Genomic DNA, 22369 nt, shown 5'->3' on the forward strand with positions numbered 1-22369 from the left:
AATAAATAATGCCACAAGAATAAACCAAAGTATTAGAACAAAAAAAGAATAACTGCATTGTAGCAAAGAAACGGGAGCATTACTGAAACAGATTCATATGCAAGCAATACAATAATCTTCATTGGAACGGTCCTTATTCAAATGTTTTGCTATTATTTGATCATTATACACATGTAAATGTGTCTATGTACTATTCTTTTTCTGTAATACACAGAAGCTTATTCAGGGAATCAATCAACAAACACAATCTCAGTTAATAGCTTTTCATTTGCACTCCTAGCTTGGTATATCGACATTTAGCAGCCTTTCTCTAAAAGCTCATTGCATTTCTGTAAATTCCCAGTTTTAGCCTCACATAGAAGTTTTATTGGTTGCCTTTTATCCATTGTTATATACACTGTTAATTCCAATAGCACATAATGCATTGAAGAAACCCACTCTGTGAAACATTTGACTTGTATTTTAAATTGTTTTTCCGCTCAACCAACATAGCCCCCGTCTATGTCATTTCTGCCCTGTGCCTTTACGTCTGAGCGCATTTGTCAAGGAATTACACTTAAAGCAATATAGACAAATGAGGCCCAACATGTTTTTCCCATACGATATCGATTGCTTCCCATGGAAGGAAAAACTGTCTGCCAGCAGTGACTGGGAAACCATTTAGAGAGACTATTACTAATGCAGAGAAAAAAAGAAAAAAAAGCACAATGACATGCAAATGGCTCCAAGAGCAAAATTGGAAGGTGCAGATTGTGTGTGTGTGTGTGTGTGTGTGTGTGTGTGTGTGTGTGTGTGTGTGTGTGTGTGTGTGTGTGTGTGTCCTTGTCTCTCATTATCCCTAGATTGAGACAAATAGAAGGGGATCTGCCCTTCGATCCAAACCTCAACACCATTTACCCCTGACATCACAGCTGAGCACGAGCGTGTGAGGGATTCATTTAGCCTTATAAGAGGTGTGTGTCTAACTGCAGGGTGTGCCAGTCATGTCCTGATTGTGTGACATTATTGTGCATTTGTGTGTGCAATCAATGATCATGCGGTCCAGCCATTCTCTGAGTATGCTCAATCATGCTGTATGTGTGTTATGTGTTCTTTGCAAATAGATCGTGTAAAATGTATGCTCCAAGTGTGATGACTGTCTGTGTGTGTGTGTGTGTGTGTATGTGTGTCACATTGTGTGCACAGGCGCTGTGGTTCAGTGTTTTCTATATTTAGGCATTGTGTCTCACAAACTCACTGACTCATTCATACACACATGCACAAAATATTTGTCCTCACATTATGACAAACTAGCCAAATGGCAAAAAAACAAACACTTTAGGTTAAGTCAGGGGTGTCAAACTCATTTTGGTTCGAGGGCCACATACAGCCTCTCTGATCTCAGGTGGGCCGGACTAGTAAAATAATGGCAAAATAACTCCAAATCCCTAACTTTGTTTTTCAGTAATATGCTTTATCACTCAGCCTACATTTGTAACCTACATTATCACGGATCACAAGGGATCTCTGTACCCCCCAGGAGATGTCTTAGTAAAGGTTGCTGCCGGCCATGGGAATAGGAGGTGCGGCGCGCAGCGCCGCAGCAAAAATTTTGGGGGTATTTTGCTCAAAGATGCCAATGTGCACTAATGAAATAAACAACTGTTTATTTGAATACACAAATACAACAGGCACTGACCTTACAGTTGTCCAATTTTGTTTACTATATGTACAGGGACACATTTTGTGCAAACATGCAGACAAAATACAATTAAATAAAAGTGCAACTTCTACTGTTTTGATTTATTTTTAAATACAGAGGTTATTGGTTGTTTTGGAATTCGTTTTTCCCAATTTAAAACATAAAAATAAAGCAGCATTGAAAATTAGGAAATAAATCTTGTAGGCCTACACTAGCATGCTCCTGCTCGTTTTGCGCACACAGAGCCGCAGACACACCACGCTTGCTAGTACATTAATTGTTCAGCACTAAAAATAAAAATAGTTTTATTTTTATAAAAAAGTAATAAAATAAATGTACTAAAAATAAAAATGTTTTTTTTTTTTTGGTTTTTACTTTGCCATAAAGCACTGGAGGAAACATTAATAGCGGTGAAGCAGGATTGCCATTTACCATTTCCCACGTTGCTAAAATGTGCTTTTTTTATTTAGGCTGCCCCCTAGCGGCAGGAGTGAGCATTTCGGTTATTTCTTTAAAAATTCATAACTCCTCACAGGAATGGGCTAGAGACTTACTTTTAAATACTTAAATTTATGCTCTACAGGTCGCGGGCCTGATCAAATCATCTCGCGGGCCGGATCCGGCCCGCGGGCCGTATGTTTGACACCCCTGGGTTAAGTAGAGGCCTGGACTCATTTAGGCTTTACATTTTTTTTTACTCATGGCTGGCTTCGAATACTCGTTGGATTTTCCGAGCGAGTATTCGAGTACCCGTTCTAAAAAAAGAGATTGGCCTTGATTATCAACTGACCAATTTTTTATTTTTTTTTGCTAGCAAGCGCGATGTCTGCTTGAGTATGGTCATAACCGCGCGAAAGGCCACGATTTGCAGTGAATAAATGTCCACATGTGTCTCCAAGTGTCTCTGTAGGCTATTTAAAAAGAAATCAAGCAAGTAGACTAATAATAACATTAATGAATTATAGGTTATCGCGTCACAGAAGGAATATTGGCCTATAATAATAAAAAAACACCACTTTACCTATGTTTACAGTTTAAACATGTTTTGAATGAAATGCAAACCTCAGTTAATCATTTGCTCTTGTTTCTCTGTCCTGAGATTCACACACTGAGCAGTCTTGTTTAAATGTTACAAATTGAGCTAATAAACTGAACTTCGATTTTTTTTACAGTTGCTGCAGAAGTTATCTCAGCTAATTTTCTTAATCTAATTTGATAATAAGGTGATTGTATGCAGAATGCTCATGCCAGAAACTCATACAGTGGTTTTGTACAGATAAATAAATAAATATTAGCAGGTTCTCAATAGTATTTCAATTTAGGGGGGGCGCGAAAACATTTCTGTCCCCTAGGGGGGCATGACAGAAAATAATTGAGAACCACTGCATTAGGCTACCTTTCCTTCTGAAATCACGCTAATGTTGTGGTATAGCGGTAACAGGAACACAATCTATTTTTCCTCCATCTTTCTATCCCTCCTGAGCTGCCGCTTTCAGTTTGCCTCGCTTTGGTAACATCACGTAATTAGAGCTGATATCCCCGGCCAACTAGGTCAATTTTAAATGAACGTCCAATCTTTATTTTTTAATTGTTGTATAACTTGTGTATCTAAATATTGTTTGCTGACGAAATATATTGCAGTTTGAGCTACTTTTGCAAAAAATAAATACATTTAAAAAACTATTTTTTTTAGAAAAATTAAAAAGAAAAACTAAAAAAAAAAAAACTGAATTGAGCTCCGAATACTAATTTAACAACGAATACTCGGATTTTCTAATAATTCGGGCAGGCCATAAGTGATCAGCCATAAGTCACGCACACGCACACACACACACACACACACACACACACACACACACACACACACACACACACACACACACACACACACACACACACACACACACACACACACACACACACACACACACACACACGCACACACACACACGCGCACGGCTCCATCTTGTGAATTGAGTTGCAAAGGGTCTTTAAAATGTTTCCACATAATCACTAATGCCTCAACCGATTCAGCCCAAGGTCAGTTTGGCCTGACCAAATCAGAACAGGCACGCCTTAATAAGTGCAGAATTACTCTGACTGAACTAGAAAAGATGCTGCCAATTCATCTGCTTAGTTCTCAGTCCAAGGTAGAAAAAAACTATCTCTTTTGCGGTTCACATTGACATGACAGTCTGACCTTTGGTGTATGGATTTATGGTTGCTTTTTCTGAAAGGAAATATAATTATATCTACTGGCAGACTTCTTGTGCTGCACTAAATTAATGTGCATGACTCTTTATATGTAAAACCAACAAGCCAGTAATGGGATTTTCCCCTGACAGTGAACTCACTTCATCACCCAGCAGTAGGTCAATGTTAGTTTATTTCATTGGGGAAGGTCACTCTTACTGACGAGAGGACTGGGTGCCAAACCACTAGAGGTTTGATTAATTGTAAATCAACAAGCCATAAAGCCCTGCCCTGTAAACGGGATACGATTGAGCGAAATTGATATATCAAACTTCTCCTTGTTGGACCTTGCTCTGAGGTAGGTCTGACTTACTAGGTTAAAAATACTCTGGTCAACAGCGGGATAAAAAAAATGTGGCATCGATGGAGGGAGAAAGCAAGGGATAAAAAAGAAATTGAAGAAAGAAAAATGGACATGCAGGAAATTAAGATGGGAGGGAAATTCCTGAAAGATACATAAACGGGGACGAGAGGCAAAGATTGAGAAATATTAAGAAGATGGATAAGTGAATGAAGGGCAAAAATGGACTCCTTGGTGGGAGTTAAGATATAGAAAAAACCAATTCACACAAACTACAGACAAATCTGCCCCTGCCCTTATTTCACAATCTTTCATTCCTATCTTTCTGAAGTTTCATCTCCAGTGTGCACATTTGCAAACGCTGGATACGACTTAATTCAGAAAAAATCCAATATTTCCGACATTATGGGTTCTGCCTCGGTGGTGGGACATACCCCGCAACCTCAGAGGGTTTCCATTAAACGGCTATTTCCAGCGGATATTGAAGCGGCAGGGAAATCAAGTGCTCGAGCACCGTTTGAAGTCATATCAGCAACACTTGTTCCTATCGCCGTGCTATCACTCCATGCACTGCTCTCCCTTCTATCACTCACTAACCCCTCTCTTCCCCACTCATCTCTGTTACATCCCCAGAGACCCTCGGCCTCTCCTCTCCTCTCCCTCCCTCCCTCCCTTTCCCCACACATCGCCGCTTGTGTGCTCACTATCTTTTAATCATCCTCCCTAGCTGCCCCTGTCATACTGCTACAACCCGGAGGGGCTGATGGCTGCAATAGCTTCACGTCCACTCACCATACCAGAGGAATATTATCTTCTCTTTCTCTATATCTTTTCTTCCTTCTTCTCTTGCCTGAACCTCCCTGGTGGAAGAGGTACTCAGACCACTTCTCTTGAGCAAAAGTTTTAATACAGCTCAGCTATAAGTAAAAGTTTGCATTGCAGGCAGAATTGTACTCAAGTGAAATGAAAGAACTATTCCTTTAAAGAAGCAAAAACACTCAAACAGGGATGAGGAGTGTATTTCTTGGGACTATTTTCAGCTACAGATTGTACGCTAGAGAATTTTAACAGTATGTGGGACTGATCAAAAATAAACCTAAGTCCCCATGTCCAATAGTGTTCCATGTCCAATGAGATAAAGAAAACTGCTGTAGGTTACTTATATGGTCAGATTTTGGACAACAAAATCCAATGCCAGTTTTGCAGCTTGGCATGATGAATCTATTTTAACTGCTTTATATACTCGTTGATAATAAAATAGTTTTCCATATTTCATAAAATTTTTATGAGTTTCCAATATAAAATTTTACTCAACAATATTTTGACTTTCCCAAGTCCAGTACAAAACAATTGTGCCTAAAGGAAGAGTCAGCGATACTGGAGAATGCTTGTTGACAAAATAACTTGTTTGTCAAAATAGGTGAATACCTCCCCATGATTGGCTACCTGTCCGTACAGTGTGTGAGCATAAAAAAAATCTGGTGTTTATAAACAGCCTAGGCTCCTTAAACTGGTATTCAAACAAAGGGGATGTAAACAAAAGGGGCCCACTGTAGCTAGCAACATGCCCGTTTGTACACACCCACAAAGGGGAAAATGTGCCCTGTTAGCTTTGTAGTCATTTTCATTCATTTCATTTAACTTTTAGGTGTTACGATACCTAGGTGCACAGTTAGATAGGTGGGAAAGTGCACAAACACACACACACAGTACGGACAATTAGCAGATTGTGAGGAGATATTCACTGATTTTGACAATAAGTGATTTTGACAACAAGCATTCTCCAGAATCGCTGACTCCACCTTTGAGTGAAGTACTTTGGTACATGTTATTTTTAATGACAGCCCTCCATAATCATGACTCCTCTTGTATCTCCCTGGTTTCTTTCCCCTCTCTTCTCTCACCCACCCCTGCCTCTCTCCCTAAATCCCCAATTGCTCCTCATCTTTTTCCTTCCTCATCCAACAAGATTTCTTATTTCTTCTCCTCTTTCCTTCTCCAAACTCCCACCCTTCAATTTATTCTGCTGCTCATCGTTATGGCTCTATCTCTCTCTATCTCTCTCTCTCTCTCTCTTGCACGTGTGCCGTCGCTCTCCCCTTCTCTCTCAGTCCGCTGCCTGATGCTGCTGGAGACAGATCGCACTCTACTTTTCCCCAGATAAGGACAAAGTAAGCCCCAAAAAATGAAGTAAAACATGGCAAATGCCTGAGGATAAGGATGCAGATACATGGATGAATTAAGAGGAGATGTGACTAAGAGGAAGCAGGACAAGTAAAGGGAAAAAAACACCTCCCTGGAGGAGAGAGATTTCTAATAATACAAGCGAGCTTATTCCCTGCATTCTGTTATTTTCTCTCCCTTCTTTTGCTGTGCCACCTCATTCATTCAGTACCTGTTCTGTGGGATTAACATGACTTAAAATTCAATCAGCCTACAGCCTGACGGAAGAGCGACAGAGGAGGCAGACAGAGCGCTGCAGCTGTCGAGACCGAGTGAGGGGACAACCAGTCGGTGGAGGGAGAGGGAGGGGGATAGACGCTGGGAGAGAGAGATAGAGAGAGAACGGCACAGAAAGAGAGAGAGAGAGAGCGAGAGAGAGATGGGTGTTTTTCCACGGAGCTGAGACAGAGAAGAGCAGCGGATACTGGGAGATGTGACGGTTCCAGGGGTCGCACTGGAATGATCCGGAAAACAAGGTTAGTAATGCCACCTTTTCATCACGTAGAGCACAACAAAATATGTCAGATAAGGATGAAAGAACAAGAAGATGACTCAAAATAATGATATAAAGGACACCGAGTGAGATGTACTGTGCTTTAGAAGGAGCAAAGTGAACACCGGAGGGGGAGAAGCAGATAAACAGGAAATTTTGAATCGAATTCCGGTAGACAATCGGGCAGAGATGCTGCATATATATATGCAGCATCTCGTAGCTGCTGCACTAATGTACATAAACACACTCTTAGGCACACTCTCACAAAGAAACACACACAGAGGGAGCACAGCTATAGAGCAAGATAATGAGATTGTCTTCTTAAAAGGTGTTGGCTTTTAAAGTGTGATTGACGGTCTAGAGAGAGTGAGAAAGAGAGAGAGAGAGAGGGAGAGAGAGAGTGTGTGTAGGGGTGTACGTGGGAGGGGATGGTTGGGGAGGCAGACTTTTGAACTATGTAACATTCATGGCACTGATCAATAGCCCAGTTGTTTCATTAGACTACGTGTGTGTGTGTGTGTGTGTGTGTTTGTGTGCTTGTATGCGCGCGTGCGTGTGTGTGCGTGACTGGAAGTGGGAGCCAGAGAGCGATGCAGAGGTTGTGTGCTTGCAGCAGAGTATCACTGTATGATTACTTGGTGGATGTGTGTGTATGGTGGTGAGAGTGTGTGCACAAACATGCTTGAATGTGCTGCATGACTGTGTGTGCTCCTGAAAGAGAAAGTGTGTGTGTGTGTGTGTGTGTGTGTGTGTGTGTGTGTGTGTGTGTGTGTGTGTGTGTGTGTGTGTGTGTGTGTGTGTGTGTGTGTGTGTGTGTGTGTGTGTGAGTAAGAAAGAGCCAATGCAGTCTGCTGAGAGGCGTTAAGAGGGTCTCAGAACTATTGATTCTCTTTGATGGACAGGTGAGAGAAAGGGGGGAGAGAAAGGGAGGAGAGAATAGAGAATGGGAGGAGAGAATAGAGGGTCTGCAAGGTGGGGGGTGATTTAAAGACACCATAAGAAAGGATTGACGAATTGTCAGAACGTGAAAAGACGAGGTTAGGTGCAGGAGGAAAAGGAGGATTAGAAATAAAAGTGATAATGGACCCAATCCAATGTTTGTGATTTATGTGAGTGCACACCAGAGCACCATGCATTCAGTTCATTCTCTTCCCTCTCTCCATGTTTCTCCTTTCTCCAGGTTTTCTAGCTATCCCTCCATCCCTCCAGCTTACTCCCAACCCACCCTTTTCTGCACCTCCCTCTAAGCTCATCAGTGAACAACTAATTCAGTTGTAGAAGAAGAGACAGGTCGCCTGTAGAGGCCCTGTGACACACCTCGGATACCACCCTGGGAAGCAAGGGATGAGAGAAAGAGGAGGAATGTATGAAAGAAAGAAGCAATAGCAGAGGAAGCCTGTGAGCCAGATGAATACATAAGAAGCGATAGGATAGAGTGAGTGTGGAGGGAAAGAAGACAGACAGTGAGAGAAGGAGGGGATAAAGGAGGGAGGAAAAGTGAAAATCGGCGGCACCTCAAGGATTTTTATTCGCTGTCTATTGAACTGCTCCATGTAGAAGTTGAATACAGCCATGAGGAAATCATATCAAGACACCATAAATAGGATTTCAAGCAAAGTGGATTTGTGGATTTCTACTCAAACTGCGGTGTCTATTTCGGAATACCGTGCCAGGATTGAGAGAGTAATTCGGGATTTTCCAGGTTTTTCTTCATCTATAGAAGACTAAGAGGATATTGCGGGATTGGAATTTCTGCAACTGTTGGGTTTTCTGATACTGACCTACATCCATCTCCTTTTGATGTGTGTGTGAAGGGAAGTAGGACAGGTTACAGCACAAACACACAACCCTCCCCCTTCTGGCCGAACGCAAGGAGATACACCTGGGGCAAGATCTGTGCTAAACACCAAACACCAACACACACACTCACACAAACCTGGATAACATGTGGAGCTGATTCGGATTATAGAGCCGCACAGACGGAAAAGGTAACGTCCATGCAGTTCAAAACACACACATACATTGTTGGCCATGATTGGCCCAGTAAGGGTGGATCCATGTCTGCATGGTTAGCTCTCCTATGCTGAATTATTGAGCACATCACGGTGGCGAGCACCCGCACTCCCTGGACTGGGAACTTGGTGTTCTCTCACACACAGGCCTATAAATAATGAACAGATGTGCATTCATAACAGCAACAACATAAAAAACGCACAAATGCACTCAAATTTCCCACATGGCACAGATGCCTTGTTTTTCTTTCTCTTTTTCTTCTACTCTTAACCGTCTAAACCTCACCGACTTTTTGCTCTACATACCCCTACCAAACTGAGAATCCTGCTTCTCCATGTGTGTTATTGTGCTCTAGTGTCAGCCAGCTGTTCTGTATCCGATTACTCACTAGATGCGTCTGAGCTTGGCTTTCATCACCTTGCTCTTATGTAATCTCACCTTGCTCCTCGTTGGGTGCACTGTATGTGTGTGCGTGTGTGTATCATGCTAAAGGGTGTGTGGATGCAGGGATGTGTGTATATGGTGGCAACTGCAGCAGCACAACAGAACAGTTCTAACCTCGCTTCATTTGAGTTTTTTTTATGTAAGCTGTGTGTGGTGGTGCGCACACACACACAGGAGATCAGACTGACTGAGTGGATATATGGGAGGATTGGAGGGTGATGAGAAAGACATGTAGACGGGAGTAGACGGAAGGTGCAGGAGGGAGGAAGACAGGAGATGCAGGACGATGGAAAGAGGAGAGGGTGGTGACACATAGCATAGTGATGGGCACTGAGGGGCTATAACGGGTCAGATGAAAGGATTGAAGTAAGAAGAGTGAAAAGCAGTAATTGATTGCAAGTGACAAGGTAAAGACAGAGAGAGATGAATAGAAAAAACAGCCAGATAAGATAGATTACTAAGAAAGAGTGGAATGATGGAGGGCTCAGGGAAAGAGAACAGTCCAGGCAGGAATAACAAGGAGATAGATATAGAGACATTGAGGGATAAAAGATTGAGACATGAAGTGTCTGAGATGAAATTGTGAATATGATTGCCTGATTTGTGAAATAAACAAGGAGATTTTAATAAGAATGATTTAAAAAAAGGTTAGAAAGCGGTACATTAAGCTATATTTACAGTAAGGACATGACAAATAAAAAGCAAAGGAGGGAGAAATAATAATAACAGATGGCCATTCCTATGCAGGCTCCTACTGTAATTATAGCATTGGCTTACACCATTGGCTACAATTAGTCTAACTTGACCCCAAAAGTCTGTAAAAGATAATATACAGCAGTAATGGTGTGTTGAGATGTATAACTACAAGGGGAATATGTTGTATAATGGGGATCTATGCAATAGAATTTCCATTTATCAGACACAAGTTTGGGGAAAAGCAAAATTCTACCTTAGAGGAACGTTAATTACAGTGGAAACAAAATATCCGGGTTGAAAGCAAAACACCGATTGCAAAACTACTGATCAACAAAAAGCTTTTTTAATAACTGACCCGGGGCTAATTTTATGCTCTGTTTATCGTTTATCATCAAGTAGGTTTGACTCTTGCCTTGAACAGGAGAAGCACTAATTCTCAAACAATGATACTTTTAAAGTGTAACAAAGAGGCCTTTTGATATTCGTTAACCAAATCACAATAATGTTATTGGCTTTGCGCCCATCGTTGTTATATAGACAAAGCAGGTTCATATGGTTCAAACAGTGAAATAGATTAGAATAGTATTTTTTAAATATTGTGTAAAAGCTGCATCGTTGTTACTGAGTGTCCATCATTCTAAGGCTTCGGTAAGGAAGACACATGAACAGATGGGATGCTCACTGTTCAAAGTAGGGACATTGCCAAAAGGAACACACTGGCAAGTGGATGAAGGCATGGAAAAAGAAATATCAGGCAATGGACCACTAATTGAAAGGGAGTTTAACAAAAAGCAGATCAATTAAATGCCTGTTTGCTGAGGCCCTCTCCCTTTCTGTTGCTGTGCAAAAGTAGATAAAAGAAGACTTCTCAATTCTAGATAGCGACCCCAAAATTTGTGGTGGGCTGTCACTGGCTGATTTTATTAGCTGTAGCTAGCAAACTATTTAAGCTCACTTTAGCTTTGTGAGTTGATATACAATACTCACTTGATGACTGCAAAAAAATGTAACATTGGAAGTTACAAATAATGTTTTATGTAATACAGCTGGCCTTGGGAGAAATGCTGGGTGTCTATAGTAAGCTAGTCAGTCTGAATTCTTATCCTTTGCTGCTTATGTCAGAGCTGAAAAACAGTGTTCAATTCAGTCCTTAGCCTTCTGCGTTTGTATTTAGTTTTTGAGGGGAGAAAAGAAACCACCTTTCAAGGTCTTTCAATGAGAGTATTGCTTTTACAATAGTAGTTAGTTACAGGAAACAGATGAATACAGACACATGAAAAGACGTCAAAGATGACAGTGAATGATAGATGAAGGATGTCACCCCCCTTTCTGATACAATCAGTTTTCAGTAAAGGCGCAAATTGGAGACGTGGGTAAAGTCAGGAAGGTGGCAATTGATGGATGAGTGGATGGACAAATTAATGACAAACGGTGGAGCGAGAGAAGAGAATGGATGGGCTTCTTAAAGAAGAGGGGGAGGATCAGAGGATGAGAAATCAGGCTACTGACAACAGCTAAGAACGTGAAGGGTAGATGATGGACACAGAGGAATGGAAGGATAAGGTGATGAAGAGGTATAATTACAAGACCAACTGTTTCAGATAGGGAGGAACACTCAGAGGATGGAGAGAGCCTGAGTGATGCAGAACGAAAAGGCGAGTGATGACACTTGAGAGGTGGATGATAAGAGGGAGTGGGGAATAGAGGAATAACAATGTCTGAATAAGAAAAACGACACTAATAAAGCACTGACATACAAAGGGGGAGGGATGGATGGATAGAAAGACGGGGGGAGGATGAAGGAAAAGAAGAAAACTGTGAATTGATCGAAAGTTAAAAAGGATGAGTAATTAGACCGTTAGGAGTCTACATACAGTATTAGACATAGTAGTGCAAAGTAAGTCGGGAAAGAAGGGATGAATAGATAGAAGAGAAGGATAATGACTAAAAGAATAGATGGATGTAGAAAAAATAAATAAATAAAATTAGGAAAGGAGACAGAAGAGTATGAGAGATGTGACTAAGAGACGCCCCAGTCAAATGTGGAAGCAACAAGCAAAAGCGTAGTAGAGGGGTAAAGGAGCGATGAGTAATTAAACTGTTGACAGTCTGTTTAGGCACAGCAGGCGCCTGATGAGCAGAACAAACTGTAACCACGGCAACTACTGGAGACGGACGGAGGGATGTTTTTGGGGAGGGAGGAGAAATGGGGGGAGAGCCAAATGTGAGAGATTGTGTGTTTGAGGCAGCTGGGGGGATTAAAGGAATGGAGAGTGACACAAGTGGGAAATAAAGGATGAAAGAGAGCATGAAGAAAAAAAGAGGGATGAGAAGAGGAGAGGGATGGAGGTCAAGGTTTCTCCAGGTTTGAACTCATTGATTTAAGGAGCCATGGGCCCTTGCAGGGGATTTCACAAATCCGGATTAGAAGGAGGTAAACCACCTATCTACAACATGTTATTTTACTGTCTTGGCAATACTGATGTGAATCAATTGAACTAAATTTGATTAGTTTGAGAAAGAGTATTCAACTATTGAGAGCGAATTGCTCACATAAAATGTTCCAAGCCCCTCAGAAAAGTGCTCATGGTCAGCCCCGTGTCCCATCCAAGCTAGAACTATGAGCCATCCATCTCAGCAAGATTAAAATTAAATGCTTCTTTTAAATATTATAGGGCAGCACACTATTGACCTGCAACTACTGATTACTTTCATGTATTAATTAATATGTCGATAATTCATTTTGTAATTAGCCTATTCGTTATTTAATCCATAACATGTTGGAGAATCATTTCAAAAGACAAGGGATCAAGATAATATTTTGGTTGAACGATAGTCGGAAACCCAAAGATATTTAGTTAAAATAAAACTGATCGAAACCTTACATTAGATAGAGGTAAGAAACATAACATTGTTGGCTAATTGTATCAGAATTTTACCACACCAAAATAAATCGAATGTGTCCAGTTATCCTCCAATTCAGGTACACTAACTATATATTCTTGAAACTGGGGTTTGACAAGGTTTAAGCTTTAACCTTGAGTTCCTGAATATTTGCAGGATTGCTTAAGATTAGAAACATTATCTTAAGTATGTTGGCAACACTTTTCAGTCGTATAGGAGCATCCAAGCCAACATCACTGCTGTAAGCCTGGAAACTCATAGGTGTTTGTCTGCATAACATATATACTTAACAGATGCAGGGTTGTAAGGTTATAGATGCTCAAGTGAATCATGGTGAATATACAGTATAGCGTGGGTGATGACTGTCAGAAGCAAAAAACGGCTTGTACTTAGCTGGCAACACTTATCGTCTTAAGTTTGACAGAAGCACAGAGCGTTCCTGCCTGTATCAGCACAATAGAATATGAGACACAGTAATCAGGGAAACCAGTTTCCCCTGAAGGCTCATTGCAGGGCAGTGTTGTTTTCTCCTTTATTAATGTCCCACATCAGGGAAGAAAAGCTCTTTGTGGCGAGTTACAGTGCAGTTTGAGATTTATTATGGCCGAGGGTAGCCAAAGATGCCTGGTACCAACAGGCCTCCACCAAGTAATTATTGAAAATGGTTTCGATCGCCACACCACATGTATCTGTAAACTCCAGGGTCTTTGTACCCATCCCACCTCTTATCCCTAGCCTTCTGTCCTTCCATTATCTCTGCATCCCTCCATCTCAGAGACTGGGGTGAGAGACAGAAGGATGGACACGAGAACTACAGAAAATAAAAAGCAAAAAGATAGGCAAAGAAGGAATACGACTAAAGGAAGAGTTAAGATTGTATATGTGTGTGCGTGTGTGGCTGTAATCAATACATCCGTGGTGTGGTCGGCATGTCATTGACCTACTGTGCTGGAGGCTGAGTACTGATTGGGTAATTGCTCTCTTACTCAGGATTTCCCCATAGAAAAGCTGCGAACCTCGCTAAATCATCTATTTTCCAATTGCACATAAACATATATACGTGCCCCCACACACACACAAACCCTTTTTCTCAGGCTGCTTCCTGTCGTGTCAGCCAATCAGAGTCCATACAATTGGCACCACAGGGTTTCTGATTGGGCGGGAGATGTTCACCTGTGTTTGTTATGTATTTGAAAAGGCTATGTTAATTACTCTCATCTATGTAAATATACACAAGTGCACACAGGCAAATGTGCAGACACATTCACACAATAAAAATACGGCAGAGGTTGCAAGAAAAGGCTGATATGGAAGAATGTAGTGGGAGAAAATGGAATTGAGAGACATGAGAAACAAAAGGGGACCTTATCTTTGTGTAGGGAACCAAAGGTTGAGCTGGACAGACACAGAGCAGGGAAGATGATGGATGGATGAACAAAGGAGGTGGATAGAGACAGAGAAAACTGCAAGCGCATTGTGTTAAGGGTGAGCGGCGGGTCAGTTATTTTGCAACACTTGTGATAGTGTCTGACGTGCAAACTTGTAGGTGTAAGCAGAACTGCATTTAAGTATATTATATTACTGCAGGTTGGTGAGTTTGAGAGTGATGTGTTTTGTGTGTAATTGGAAAGTAGAGTAGTAAATTGAAAACAAAGATAATCAGCTAATACTTATAAGGCTTTATGGGCCCCCAACTTAAACAATAATACTGTGTTATTGCCATCTCGAGTAAAGGAGCATCAACACAGAACTGTATTGACCTCTATGGCACCAGCTTGACAGCTATCCACAGATGAAAAATGATTCCTCTGCAGGTTAAAAAGGTGTCCTGGCATAGCAGTGTAACAGAGCTGCCAGAGCTGTTTTCAGCACTTTATGTTCCTCATTTGCTCAGCTGTTCCCATCATTTTGGCTGCTCAACTGTATCCATACGTAGAACTACTAGATGTTTCCAAAGAAAATACTGCTAGAGTTTTCAAAAGGACTTTCAAAACCGATAAAGTTGAGATTCCACTGCACTGAGTGCCATTGAAGCATTACTATAAAACTTCCCTGTGAAAGAAATTGAACATACAACACAAGGCTCTGCTGGTATACTTCTACGTGTGTACAAAAAAAAAGATTTTCAAGCTGATAAAAGACTATATTAGTGTCTGAAAAAATTCAAAGCTCAAAGGAAAGCTTCATAACAGATGATTTTAATAGCCCTCCCTGGCACGATATGTGCCAATGAAGTGTCAAAGAGAATCATTGTAACCTCTGTTTGCCAATTCAATTTACCCCCCAGAAAATTTAATCCCCAAGCTGTGCAGTTGTGTGGCCGTTCCAAAAGCAGCAGAGGAGTTGGAGATTGGATGCCACCAGTATATCACAACACTTTGACAGAATTTCTAAGAAAACTTTCATAGCTGAAACCTTTTTTTTTTTTTTTTTTTTTTAGTAGTCAGATGGGGGTTTAAGCTTTTCTACAGCTGGTCACATACGTTGCATAAGGTTTCTATCCTATCTTAGCTTCATGATGTTGTCCAGTTTGATTCAAACATCAGAACTAAACTCATCCGAAAGGAAGGAAAGCCATCAGAGGCTTTATTTGGCTCCAATACAGTAACCATTTGCAAGTTTCTGGATGGACAACTACTCCACAGCACTGGTACATTATTCAACTCTAGCACTTGTCACCTCAAAGTCCAGACAGGTGGGGCTGACATAAAGCACAAAAATGTCAACCATGGGGCAATGATGTGAGTAATAGTGACTCTACTCATAAGGCAGACGAGAGCAAGGCCTACGTGGTATTTTTGCTCACTGCTTGAGATTTTCTTGTCAAACATTGCTCTAATGTTCACGGTTCACCGAATCTCAGCCTGTGGTAAATCAGAATGCTGGGTGAACTCTGCCTCATGGTTTTTCAGAATATCAGCCACTTCTTGCGGTCTAGCATTTCTAGACATCAGAGAGAGATGAGGTCTGGCCTCTTAAACGCCATATTTCAAAAGAATCCAAGGTCAAATTGGTTTCAAAAACCATTTGGACTTCAATTCATGACGAGGCTTTCTAAGTTTATTAAACGCTAAGTTTCTTATCTATGCGAAGTAGGAGCCTCCACCAATATGCTTATGTTTCTACTCCAAACAGCATGGTGGTTTGCTTTCTCTGAGGTGTTGCCATATCAAAAGATTATAGATACTTTAAAAGAACTTTGTGCTTATGATAAGGTGCTGCCCCAAAGGCATTCAGCTCTATAGAAACACTCATGTCTCCAGAAATCAGTTTTCTGAACAAATGAAACTATCAAAATTGAGCATTTTATGGTCGTCACGGCATGCGGGGGCAGTGAAATGTGCATTAGTGAGCGAAAAATAAGATTTTTATATAAGCATTCAAGCTCCTAAACTGATGCAGAGGTTTCCAAAGGTGAAAAAAACATCTACTGTGTCATGTATCAGTCACAGAAAAATATGACAACATCTTACAAATAGGATTAATTCCAACAACATTTAATCAGATGCTAGTACACATGCCAAACAGACACTTTTTACACACAGTTTTTTTCTTTTTCACTCTGATACACACCATAAAGGCTTGGGAGGAATTAGTTCAGTGGAGAGTATTTCAAAAGAGAACTGTATTATTTTGGCGCCCTGCTGTGAGAAGACTGCAGTTCCTTATTTTAAAGAGTTCTTCTCTCTCGACTTCCAATGTCTCTTCTTTCACTCCTATTTACCTCAGGGGTTCTGAGAGCTTCCTCCATCAGTACCCATTCCCATACGGCTGGGGGAAAAAAATGGCACGGCTGTTCGGATCGAAAAACAACAGTACACATCAAGCCCTAAATGACTGCAGATTTTTTTCTCTTTTCTAAGAAGCACACACTAAATCCAACAACTCCTCATCATCACATAATTCACACTATTTTCATTTCTAACCTTTGGTGATAGTTTAATGCCCAAATTAAACATTTTAGAACACTGTCTGACCAACTCCTGTTTACTCTATCTGCTCTCTTCCTGCTTCTCCCACCATCATGATGCTGACGCTTTACAAACTCATCTTAAACAACTCTCTCTTTCCCTCTCCCTCATCCCTCTCTGTGACAGTGATGGATGGCGGCCTTCACCCGTTTATCGCCTTTACATATTTCACTGCCCATCCGCTTAACGACACACATTCATACACACACAAACTCTACATCCCTGTCCGTTTCCATCTTTCCCCATACTCCTGCTCTTCCTTCCTTTTCACCAATCTTACACTCCTCCTTCCACCATTTTGTGTGCTTTTCTCCCATTTCCCTCTGCTTTTGTTTCTCCCCTGACTGTATGTCATGCAGTTAGTCTCTCTCTGCATCCCTCATTTGTAGTACATTCCCATATCCAATATTGATACCCCCTTTCTCTGGGCTTTCTATACATTCTGGTTGACTAAAGAGGATATAATACTCCATAGGAATGCCAGAGGAATGATAGTATCAAAAGGATGAGTGGGCTTACAGTACACACGACTGCCGTATGAAGAGGTTATGTGGGCGTTCTTTTGTTTCTTGCCTAGAGACAGACTGTGTGTATGTGTCGGCCTCCCCATAATTATGATTGTGTGGGAAGACTGTTTTGGTATGCTCGCGGCTCTTTCCGTATGCAAGTTCTCATCCAATATCAAGGCCCTGTGTTATGTGTGAGAGTGAATGGTAGGAACTCGGTGTGATTGAAATAGTTTCTGTGTCAGTGTGTATGAAAGGTTGCCTCTTTATTCGATACTTACATCTGTGCCAGTAGAGCTTGCTTGTATATTCAGATCAAACTGTCAAAGTGCATATCAGCATTATGCACTGATTCTACTTTTAATTCATTTTGTTTTTAACGTGTAACTTTTCACATTTATCAGTCAAACATGACACCTCTTTATGACGCTGTGATATTGACTGAAGCGTGTGGTATACCTATTCATAGTCCGATCAGGTTCCTGGATTATTGTGTTTGTGATAAGTGGCTTTTGAGCACAAATACAAATCCCCTTGTTTGTAAACACTGCATCATTCCCTCAGTCGATTTAGGGCGATTATATGCTAATGGTATTCGGAAAATATACACAAGTGCATGAAGATTTCTCAAACAGACACAATAGAACTTTAAAATAATGTCTGAAGCTTCTCTTAATTGCCTGGCTCTGTGTCTAGTTCAAAATAATCATCGGAAAACACTGTTAACGTAATTTCATGGACTTAACATATTAGCAGCTTTTTATTTAGCTGGGTTTGGCCTCTCAAAAATAAGTTGCATCCACCTGGGGCAGTGGTGGGTGTTTTAACATAAACTTTTGGAGTTAAGTTAAGGTGAGGTTCAGACTTGCAGTTCTGAGTAGTTTACTTCCATAGACCATTTTAGCTGGTGTTCTCGCTCACTTTCAGTCATCCTTTCTGCTCTCTCCACACGCCTGTTACTTGCTCTCTGAAGGGTTGAGGGGTTCACAGAGTGTAGCCAGAGATATCCCAAAATAGAGGGAGCAGAAGAAAAAAAAAACACTAAAGCGTCTGCACTGTTTATATAGTACACATGCCTAAAAGCACACACACCTTCTTTAAACACAAGCCAAATGCAAGAGTACTTTGAAGTGATTTAAGTTTCTCACACACAGGATTTTCTTTTAAGTTTCATCTGGTCTTATTCTGATCTCTTTTCTTCTTTCTGCTCTCCCTTTTTCTGTGATTTGTCTCCATCGTCCATCTTTCACTTAGTGGGTTCCTTTATTCTTGCCTTGCCAAAAATGATCAAGCAGCAGGCTTGACACAAAAGGCCTTTTGGCCAGATTTTAATATTGCTATGCCTGCTGCTAGGTGTGTGTGTGTGTGTGTGTGTGTGTGTGTGTGTGTGTGTGTGTGTGTGTGTGTGTGTGTGTGTGTGTGTGTGTGTGTGTGTGCATGCGCAACTGAGCAAGGGATTTAGTGTGTCGGCACGGCTGCGTCTGTGTGTTCTCCTCTTACTGCAAATTCAGCAGCAAACCCATAAGAGCTGGTGAAGGCTTGCTAAGTGCAAATATAAGTCACATTAATTCACATCCAGGAACACACACACACACACACACACACACACACACACACACACACTAAACAAGCATGGTGACGCTAACATCTACAACAATATATATTACTAGCCGATGGTGGTGACTGTGCATACAAGCAGAAACTCACATACAGTCCCCTCCATAAGTATCGGAACAGTGAGGCCAATTCCTTTATTTTTGCTGTAGACTGGAAACATTTGGGTTTGACACCAAAATATGAATATGAGACAATAGATCAACATTTAAGCTTTCATTTCCAGGTATTTACATCTGGATCTGATACACAACTGAGAAGATAGCATTATTTGTAAAGGAACACCATATTTTTAGGTGAGCAAAAGTATTGGAACAGATAGACTTAAAGTAAATTAAAGTGAATAAGACTTACTATTTTGTTGCAAAACCTTCGCTTGCAATAACTGCATCAAAAATAAAGGAATTGGCCTCACTGTTCCGATACTTATGGAGGGGACTGTATACTGTATTGCACCTGTATGCCTCATCATCAGTACAATGTGTAAGATAAGACTATATCGATCCGCAGATGAAAGTGCTGCAGCAGCACGTTACACAGCAGTCTGAAGATATTGCCTTGGGCTCTGGGAACTTGTAATGAATGAATCAATAAGTTATAATGCATTATTTCGTGCTTTAAATCCTATAATAGGAAACATTCATATAAGAATTGGAAAAACACTGGGTACTTGGTACCATATACATGTGTGCATTCTCAATTTGCACGTAAAATAAAACATGAGAGGGGATGATTGATTTTAATTAAAGATTAAATATTGAAAACCATTGGCTTGGCTGGGCTATGGGAAAGGACACAAAGGCTAATGGTAACATATCTGGTACTTCCTCTGGTGTCACATCATTTTGAATATATGCACCCGCATTAAAAGTTAGTTGAGAAACAATCACATTTTAAGTCAACAATGGTTATCATTTGATTTACATATATATTATATTTTAAACTACTGCAATAGCTGAGCAGTAATACATACTGTGTCCAAACAAGCTAATGTACACTAATATGTCTCACAACACAAAGTGGTACCCCTAAAAAAACAATTACTCAAATGCACCTTTAAATGCAAAAGACAAGGAACAATATGGAAAGATGGCCTTGAGGAAGAGGTTAAGCAGAGAGAGAGAGAAAGATAAAGAGCAAGAGGAGGAGTGTAAACGAATGGGACAAACTGCTATCCATCTCTCTAGGTCAGATCGATCACCAAGTGGACGGATCGGTTACTCCCAGCATGTGTGTGTGCACGTGTCAGAAAGCTCTGATACAGCACCGGCCTAGTTGCAAATGAGATCTGCTCCCTAATAGTGGAAGAGCAAGCAATGAAGGAGGGAGAGGGAGGTACAGAAATACAGGGGGAAAGGACGATGGAGGAAGAGGAAAGGGAGAGAAATGAAGGCATAGGAAAGCCAAGAGATAAAGCAGATGGGTTGGTGAGGAGAAAGTTAGAGAAATGAAGTAGGTGAGGGGGGAAAGGAAGAGTATGTGGCAGTGTGACTGACACTGGCAGGGGATAGAAGAAAATGTTTTGTGTGGATCCTAAGATCTAAATGTGTCTGTGTGTGCGTGCGTGTCTTGCGTGCATAGTTTGTGACTGAAAGTAGGAGAGGCAAGGAGACATGGAGGGCAGCATAGTCAGCAAGTGAAAGAGACTTGACAAAAAGACAGGGGGGGTGGAGGGGTAGGGGAGAAGGTACTGAGGTAGAGCTGTGACTGATAACATTGTCGTACTCAGGTTGCCTCAAGGGCAGACAAGTCAGAGAGAAAGAGAGAGCAGGAATGAGACGGAAAGAAAGAAAATGTGGAAATGTACAGAGCAGCCAGAGGCAGAGAAGGGCTATAAGATGGAAGGTGAGCAACCATGGAGGGGACAGCTAAGAAGAATATAGAAAAGCCAAGCAGGAGCACTGCAGTGAGAGATAAATGGTAGAGGATGTATGGCAGAAGAAACAGAAAACCATCCCTAATAATAGAGTCAGAGGAGGAAGAGGAGCGGTAGGGGCTGGGTGGATGTGTGTGTGGAAGGCATGACACAAGGAAAAAGGGTATGACGATGTTTTCAAGGAGAAAGAGGTGAAATTAAAACAGTGTAAGAGAAAATGACAATAAAAGCGGAAAGAAAAGAGTAAGCTATCACAAGAATGAAAAAGCCCAAGTGAGAAAGTGCAGGTCAGAGACAGACGAGGGGAAAAAAGAAAAGACATCGGGGGTGGCAAAAGGATAAAAGTCAAATGAAGAGATGGTGAGACAAGACTGCACAGTGGGAGAGTGCGGTAGAGTCTTGACATTCAGCTTGCCGTGGGTAAAGTGAGCTGTGTAAGGTGCAAGCATTAGCAAAGTACAGGGGTAAGCTAATCGAGCCAGGACTGAAGTGCTACGCTTGATCGCCAACACCACCTGATGCAGAATAGACACATTATTAAGTGGCAATTAATTTTTTGTCTGAGTATTTCAATATGCACGCCTCCACAGGAGCTCAGGAGCAGTTGACTTCCAACATCCACTGCCCTGGGGACTGGTTGTCATTGCAGGCATTCGTGACTTTGCCCCTCTCCTCATCCCGCACACCCCACCCTCGCCTGATGCAAGCAAACTATTTATAATGTATTTTTACTGATCACAATAGACATAAGGAAATGACTATCAACGGAACAATTGTAAAGCTAGTGTGTGTGTAGTTATGTCTTTAAATTTGATTTGACAAAGTATTGAGTTCCTAGTCATTACAGCTCCATACTGATGGAAACGCCTGTGCTTTGATAGACACTGTATCAATATCTGAGCTTAACGGTAAACCCTCTTCTAGTTTCACGCTGAAAGAACAAAGCTTGCACCTAATGGGAAATATTGAGCCAGCAATTTGTGTCAAACTGTAAAGTCAGTATGATATACGGCTATGTCTGGTTGATACTTAAAGTATTAGGTTGCTTTCATTACACATCACTATATAATCATGATGCTCAATACGTTTCCAGATTGATCCACATATGAATACACCCATCTTCTACCAATTATGTACAGTATGTGTGTCGTTCTGACTCACCGTCTCATCCTATGTCTGGTCTCTCTAGTCGCCGGCTGTTACTGTTATCAACTATACCTGTCATTCTCTCTGTATCCAAGCTACAGTTGCCATGACAACTATTATGCCAGTGACTCATCTTTACACCTTATCACATTGCCGTTTTTAGGGACGTCTGTGCAGATATGTATACATATGTTTACTGGGAAATGTTCTACATGTCTGGGATTACAATGGGACCCTTGTATATAATA

The 22369-nt window shown here is 41.2% G+C and overlaps 1 protein-coding gene across 1 annotated transcript in view; it reads right to left on the bottom strand.

Moving 5' to 3' along the window:
• pcxb (pyruvate carboxylase b) overlaps positions 1 to 22369 on the bottom strand; it is a 282158-nt gene that overhangs the window by 68631 nt on the left and 191158 nt on the right. The gene's annotated exons all lie outside the window — the stretch shown is intronic.

Source organism: Ammodytes marinus (genome assembly GCF_949987685.1).
Source record: "Ammodytes marinus genome assembly, chromosome: 23".
Classification (NCBI taxonomy): Eukaryota; Metazoa; Chordata; class Actinopteri; order Uranoscopiformes; family Ammodytidae; genus Ammodytes; species Ammodytes marinus.